The sequence below is a fragment of the Sus scrofa genome, chromosome 8 (assembly GCF_054392235.1).
Source record: "Sus scrofa isolate SSC_HxYL_T2T_F1_AM1 chromosome 8, Sscrofa_HxYL_maternal_Yorkshire_Landrace_v2.0, whole genome shotgun sequence".
Lineage (NCBI taxonomy): Eukaryota > Metazoa > Chordata > Mammalia > Artiodactyla > Suidae > Sus > Sus scrofa.
Window position 1 is genome coordinate 74,013,591 of NC_139390.1, and position 7,359 is coordinate 74,020,949.

The window sequence follows — 7,359 nt, forward strand, 5'->3', positions numbered from 1 at the left end:
GGGGAAAGGCAAAAATTGAAAATAGCATTGTGTTTGTTTTGTAGCAGCGGCGGTCGAGGCTGAGGTGGTCCCACCGACCTCCCTCCTGGGAAGCTGTACTCAGCGTCTCCCTGCCACGGCTTTGAACTGTGTTTTTGAGCAGCTCTGCTTTATCTCCTTGGCAACCTATGTTCTGGGATAACTGCTTCCTCATCTTATGCCATTTTGGCTCCAAAAGGTTTCTTAGGAACTCTCTGCTTTCAGATAGGGGGTGAAACCTGTGTAACAACGACTAAAGCCTCCCATGAGGATTTCGTGTATTCACAAGTGGACAGGCAGAGGTCTGTCCAAGGACTGGTTGTGCAGTTTCCCTCCTCATGTGTGGAGGACCTGGCTCAGGTTAGTAGGCAAAAGAGAGTTCAGAGACTGAAAAATAGAAAAAGCTAAAAAATTTAGATTTTCTGTTGTGGAAATTCTCAAAGAAAAGTATAATGAATGAACTTTAATGAATTTCAGAAATTATCAACATTTTTCATTCTGGTTTCATTTGTCCTCACCACCACCACCATCCCCCCATTTTTTTCCTTTACTGGAATATTTTAAAGGAAACCCCAAAGATCATGTCAATCACCTTTTCAGTATCCATCTTAAAGTGATAATGACTTTTAAAAAATGGGGGTTCTCATCGTGGCTCAGCAGAAACAAATCCAACTAGGAACCACGAGGTTGCAGCTTCGATCCCTGGCCTCGCTCAGTGGGTTAAGGATCTGGTGTTGCCGTGAGCTGTGGTGTAGGTCTCAGACGAGGCTCGGATCTGGTGTGGCTGTGGCTGTGGCGTAGGTCAGCAGCTGCAACTCCGATTTGACCCCTAGCCTGGGAACCTCCGTGTGCCTTGGGTATGGCCCTGAAAAAGACAAAAAAAAAAGACATTGAGATGAGTTGCACTAAAAAACAAAATTCAACCGAGTGAAATTTAAAGATTTTATTGGCTTTATTCAACAGTTTTTTAATTTGGCAGTGTCCCATCTAACAGATAAAAAGGCGCTCCCAGGAACTGTACAAAATGAAAGACTTTTATAGACAGAAGATGTGGACTAAGGAAGTCATACTAACAAAAAGTGGCTTGGTTTTGTCAAGGTTACTTTCCCTTAGGGGATGGTGGAGGTCTATCAGGAAGATTACCTCACTACTGCTGACCAGGTAATTCTTGATTGACTAGTTTAAGATTCCATTTCTGGGAAAGCCCAAAAGTGTAATTAGGTTTGGTGATGCAAGGCTTAGCATTAGTGACTCCATTTTGGACCTGTTTCCTTGTTTTCAACAATTGGTTTAAAGTATGTAAGATTATTGCATTTAAATTTGAGTTATGGCGTTCCCATCATGGCACAGTGGAAGCGAATCCGACTAGGAACCATGAGGTTATGAATTCGATCCCTGACCTTGCTCAGTGGGTTAAGGATCCAGCGTTTCGGTGAGCTGTGTGTAAGGTCACAGACGTGGCTCTGATCTGGCATTGCTGTGGCTCTGGCATAGGCTGGCAGCTACAGCTCCTATTCGATCCCTAGCCTGGGAACCTCCATATGCCTCAGGTGCTGCCCTAAAAAGGAAAAAAAAAAGAAAGAAAAAAATTGAGTTGTTTACTCTGGTCTAATACATTTAGGAAAGTTCATGTTCCCTAGAAAACCCTTACCTCATTTAAAAAAAAAAAAAAAAAGTGAAGAACAGGAAAAAAATGTGACTGGTTTGGCTCTATGGACCTGGAATATCAAAGAAAAGGGAACTTTCTCTGAAAGATTTAGGAATCCTAGAGATTGTTTTTTCTTAAATCTCCCATTCAAGAAGGAAAACAGTTTAGCCCTTTCTAATAGATTATTGCTACAAATCACAGTTTGTAGACATCTAAGGGATTCTGCCGATATTTACTCCTGCCTTCATCTTTAAAACCAAAGCCATCATCCATATTGTGCAAACCTGAATGGATTAGAAACCTAAATACATAGAATAAGATCTTGGAGATTATAATTAGGAGAAACACCTATCAAAATGAAAAGCTTTAAATTTTTTTTGGCCTTGCCCATGTCATGTAGAAGTTCCTGGGCCAGGGATTGAACCCATACCACAGCAGCCACCCGAGCCATTGCAATGACAATGCCAGATTTTCCCTTGTACCACAAGGGAACAGGAAGTTTTCATTTTTATTTAGAGGAAGTTGGGAGAATATGACAGAGAAAAGAAATGAACTTTGAACAATTATTAATTCATATAACAAACATTTAAGTGCTTTTTATGTTCCAGGCACTGTGCTATGCTCTGTGCATTCAGGGATATAATAATAGGTTTGTAGACTAAATAGTAAAATAATGTTTAGATTTATATGTGTCTAGGTTTTATAGAAAGAGAATAGCAAATTTTGTAAATTGAAGCCAATGGCTTATGGAACACCAAGTTTTAAAAGTTGTATGAATAAATATTATTTTAAACCCAAATAGCTATAATAAGCCATCTTTAGTGCTAAATTTTATTATGGACCCAAAAAATTACATTGAGTGACTTTTTGAGTAGGGTGATGACAATGGAGAGGAAGAGGGAATATATGAGAGATTTTCCTAGCAGCCAGAATGAACAGGATTTGAGGCAAGATTAGAAAGGGGGATAGTTTTTAGTGTTATTTTATTGTCATTTAGATATACCATAAGCAAATCAACCCCACTAGAAATATTCATTGGGAGTTGTCAGTATAAATGAAGCTGCTGGTTTGAATGAGATTGCTAGAACCAAATTTAAATGAGAAGAGAAGGCCTAGAAAAAAGGCTTGAGGTCCTACAACACTGAATGGCCTGCAGAAGAAAATGAACTTGCAAGGAGAGAAAAGAGCAGTAAGAAAGTTAAGAGCAAATTAAGGAGAGCCAACAATGTTTCTGGAAGGAAGTAGGGAGCCTCAAACAGTATAAAGCCCTTACTAAAGTCAGTATTTGCTCATCAAGCAAGATGAGAACAAGAAAATATGTCTTAGATTTATCGATGCGGGAAGGCTTCAGTATTCTTTTTTTTTTTTTTTTTTTTTGGTCTTTTTGCCTTTTCTAGGCCCGCTCCCACGGCATATGGAGGTTCCCAGGCTAGGGGTCTAATCGGAGCTGTAGCCACCGGCCTGCTCCAGAGCCACAGCAATGCGGGATCCTTAACCCACTGATGGAGGCCAAAGATTGAACCCGAAAGCTCATGGTTCCTAGTCGGATTCGTTAACCACTGCGCCACGACGGGAACTCCAAGGCTTCAGTATTCTTAGCCACGATTGTTTGGGGTAGTGATAGCAGACACCCGAATGAAGCAGAGGTGAAGAAATGGAGATGGAAGTACAAAAGAAGTTTGATTTTGTAGGTGAAAAAAGGATAAGGTAGTAAAAGAAGTATAGGTCAGAAGTGAATGTTGTTTTGCAGGGTTTGCATTAGATTAGGTGAGAGTAGAACACGTTGAAATGATGTTGGGAAGAATTCAGGTGATAAAGACTTAATTGAATAAAGCTGAAGAAAAATAGGCACAATTGATGTGTGGGTTCCTAGAAGGGTGAAAGCGAGAGGCATGGAAGCTCAGAGGCAGAGATTAGCTTGGGATAGGAGAGAGCTCCTCCACCTTTCTTATGATAAATGAATCACAAAGCATCTTGTTCTGGTCTGATCGTATAGCACCTATAGTACTTAATACAAAGTAGCACTGACAGAATGTCAGCCTGCTTCTCTGACCAGAATTTCTGAGGCAGAACTATCTAAACTGGTGGAATGAAACTGAATTTGACAGAAAAGAGAAGGAAGGACCCCCTCCCATTGCTGGGAAAGGATGTTCAAAAGAAGCCCTCTTAGCTCTAAAGAGCACATTATTAAGAGCTGGGAGAGGAGCTGGCAGGGGACCATTGTTCTGATTACCAATAAATGAAGGAACTCATTTTATTGTCTGTGCCCCTCAATTCTTAGAGCTTGAACATACTTTTCTTCTGATATGCAATGAGGTCGAGTTAATGTCAAAGGATCCCACCCCACAGCTGCCTTTGCATTTGAAAGAAACAAAAAATCATGAACCTTGGATGTCAATAAGCCTAGGGTGGCAAAAGGAAAAGGATTTGAAGTCAAGTACCATAAAGAAGTGGTGCCCATTTGTGTAACCTGTGATTAAGGTGCTATTCATCATCAAGATTAAAGGAAGAAGTTTATTACATTGAGTAGATACAAGAGAACTTCAGGAACTGGAGCTACCAGTTATTTTCAAGGAAAAACAAAGAGGTGAATTTTATCACCATGATCTCTGCTTCATTCTTTTATCTAACAAGAAAAATTGATCCATTGGAGGCACAGCTCAAAGATTGGTTTTTGCTGCAGTGAGGCATTTCTTAGGTTAGCTTTGTCTTAGTCTGTATTCACTATTAAGTCCGTGCTAACCAATTTTTATGTCTCTCCTACATACAGGTTGCGTTTGGATAACACTTCTGTGATGGAATAAAAATAATAATCGCAATATTTATGTTGACACAGAACAGACCAATAAACCTCTAAATACTGCAGCTTCTTCATTTATTAATATTAGCTTGTTAAAATAGGCCTCTGGGAAAGAGTGGCTTATTTATTGTTTAATTAAAATATACTGTCAAGGAGTTCCCATTGTGGCTCAGTGGTTAACGAATCTGACTAGGAACCATGAGGTTGCGGGTTCGGTCTCTGCCCTTGCTCAGTGGGTTAACAATCCGGCATTGCCGTGAGCTGTGGTGTAGGTCGCAGACGCGGCTCGGATCCCGAGTTGCTGTGGCTCTAGCGTAGGCCGGCAGCTACAGCTCCGATTGGACCCCTAGCCTGGGAACCTCCATATGCTGTGGGTGCAGCCCTAGAAAAGACAAAAAAAAAAGAGCAAAAAAAAAAAAAAAAAAAAAATATATATATATATATAGTCAAGAAATAGTAATTTTTTGTTTTTTTTCTTTTTTTCTTTTTTTTGCTTTTTAGGGCTGTGCCTGCGGCATACAGAAGTTCTCAGGCTAGGGGTCAAATAGGAGTTGCAGCTGCAACCTACACCACAGCCACAGCAATGCTGGATCCTTAACCCACTGAGCAAGGCCAGGGATCGAACTAGTATCCTCATGGATACTAGTCGGGTTCATAACCCACTGAGCCACAACGGGAACTCCATGAAATAGTAATTTAATTAAAAATGAAAGGATCATTTTATATGAGTAGTCCATTTTTTTCTCCATGGCAAATATTTTTAAATGAACAAGATTGGAGGGAGTTCCCATCGTGGCGCAGTAGTTAACGAATCCGACTAGGAACCATGAGGTTGAGGGTTCGGTCCCTGCCCTTGCTCAGTGGGTTAGCAATCCGGCATTGCCGTGAGCTGTGGTGTAGGTCGCAGACGCAGCTCGGATCCCGCGTTGCTGTGGCTCTAGCGTAGGCCGGCAGCTACAGCTCTGATTGGACCCCTAGCCTGGGAACCTCCATATGCCGTGGGAGTGGCCCAAGAAATAGCATAAAGACAAAAAAAAAAAAAAAAAAAAGATTGGAAACATGGACTATATGCCTGAGGGAATTCTCAGAATACGTGTCAACACAATTATCACAAGGAACTGATTTACTCCAAATATATGAGGCAGCCCCAAAACTAAATTCTCTATGGATGCTGAGTTGGTACTAGAGTATAAAGCTCATATTGAGGATATCCGAAAAGTGGAATGGTGGCCTATGACATCCTCTGACCATACTTACAAAGATCAGGTATTAGTGCATTTGACTAGTCAGCTACTCAGAAGTAGTCACATCAACAAGCTTTTCCTTGGAGGGCAAAAGCTAGGTACAAACAGAACCAAGGCTCTGAGCATCAACTGACTCAAGGTACCAAAAACCCCTAGAGGAGTTCCTGTCCTGGCTCAGTGGTTAACGAATCCAACGAGGAATCATGAGGTTGCGGGTTCGATCCCTGGCCTTGCTCATGGCGGGCATTGCCATGAGCTGTGGTGTAGGTTGCAGACTGGGCCCAGATCCCACGTTGCTGTGGCTCTGGCGTAGGCCAGTGGCTGCAGCTCTGATTCAACCCCTAACCTGGGAACCTCCATATGCCGTAGGAGCGGCCCTCAAAAAAGGCAAAAAAACCAAACCCAAAAAAAAAAAAAAAAAAAAACCCTAGAATCTTTTGTTAATAGGCCTTATTCTGAATAATCATTTCTTTAAAAGAGGCAATACCTGAACTTAGTGTTTAATAAATGTCAAGTGCTATAACTGGGGTTTTGACTGGTTTTCCACCTGCTATGAAAGGATGTTCTGAAGACGGTCTGTTTCTAAACTGAGAGCAAAAGGAAAAGGAAGCAGAGTAGACAAATGAGATCCTGTGTCACAAGAACCAAAGGACACTGGGGAAAGAAGACTTGAAAGAAAAGTAGACCTGCTGTGATATTTGGGAGAATAATTTTTTTTCCTCTTTAACAATAGCTGGCTTAGGAAAAACATAAGACTTCAGAGTCAGTCTGATAAACTCCTAGCTATGTCACTGTTGAGCTATGTGACTTTGGCCATTACTTAATCTCTCGGGAGCTGTGTTTTCCTAAATTAAAAAACAGAGGTAATATTAACTACCACATAGAATTGTGAGTTACCGGGCACATAGAAAGAAACTAGCAAGTGGCAATTTTACTGTTTTCTTAGACTTCGTTTAAAGGAAATGGTTACTATTGTATTTTATTTAATTCTGTTTCTTCCCTCTGATTCCATCTCAGTATTTATTTTTTTAGGTGTAATATAATTGGCATATAGCCACATTAGTATTTATTTGTTAATAACGTATCCAAGGCTTTAAGGCAGCTTGGTCCCCCACAAAATAATTTTTTCTTCAGAATAAACTCGATGGAATTAGAAAACACCAAGCTGAAGTCTCAGCTCTAAGAGACCTGTTCAAGCAAATCCCAGGGTCTAGGGCAGATATATCCCCACTGGTCAGAAGGACAGCAGGGGGCTGAGACTCATCACTGTAAAGAGATCTTGGCGGTCCCTGCTTCTTATATATGCGCTTTAGTCTGTTTTCCCCACTGCATTTAAAACCAGGGCCTAAACATATTTGGCTGGGTCCCTTTGCTGTGCAGCAGAAACCAAAGGAACATTGTAAATACATTAATAAAATTTTTAAAAAGTAAAACAAGGGTCTGTATCACAACATTGGCACAACAATGTAGAGCAACTATACATCAATTAAAAAAAGAAAAAAACCAAGATCCTGTATCTATCTACCTATGTGCCCACACAACTATTCATACTACATATATATATGTACTATATATACTATATATGTATGTATATATGTGTACATATATAACATACAGATGTATACAGAGTTCTACACAATTTTTTGTTC

General features: G+C 40.5%; 1 long non-coding RNA gene across 1 annotated transcript; it reads left to right on the forward strand.

Annotated features, from left to right (window-relative positions):
* Positions 1-1,012: 1,012 nt before the first annotated feature.
* LOC146400858 (uncharacterized) lies at positions 1,013-4,531 on the forward strand. The gene is made up of 2 exons (XR_014812660.1): positions 1,013-1,179; positions 4,437-4,531. It is a non-coding gene; the product is annotated as an uncharacterized LOC146400858 (long non-coding RNA).
* Positions 4,532-7,359: the final 2,828 nt, after the last annotated feature.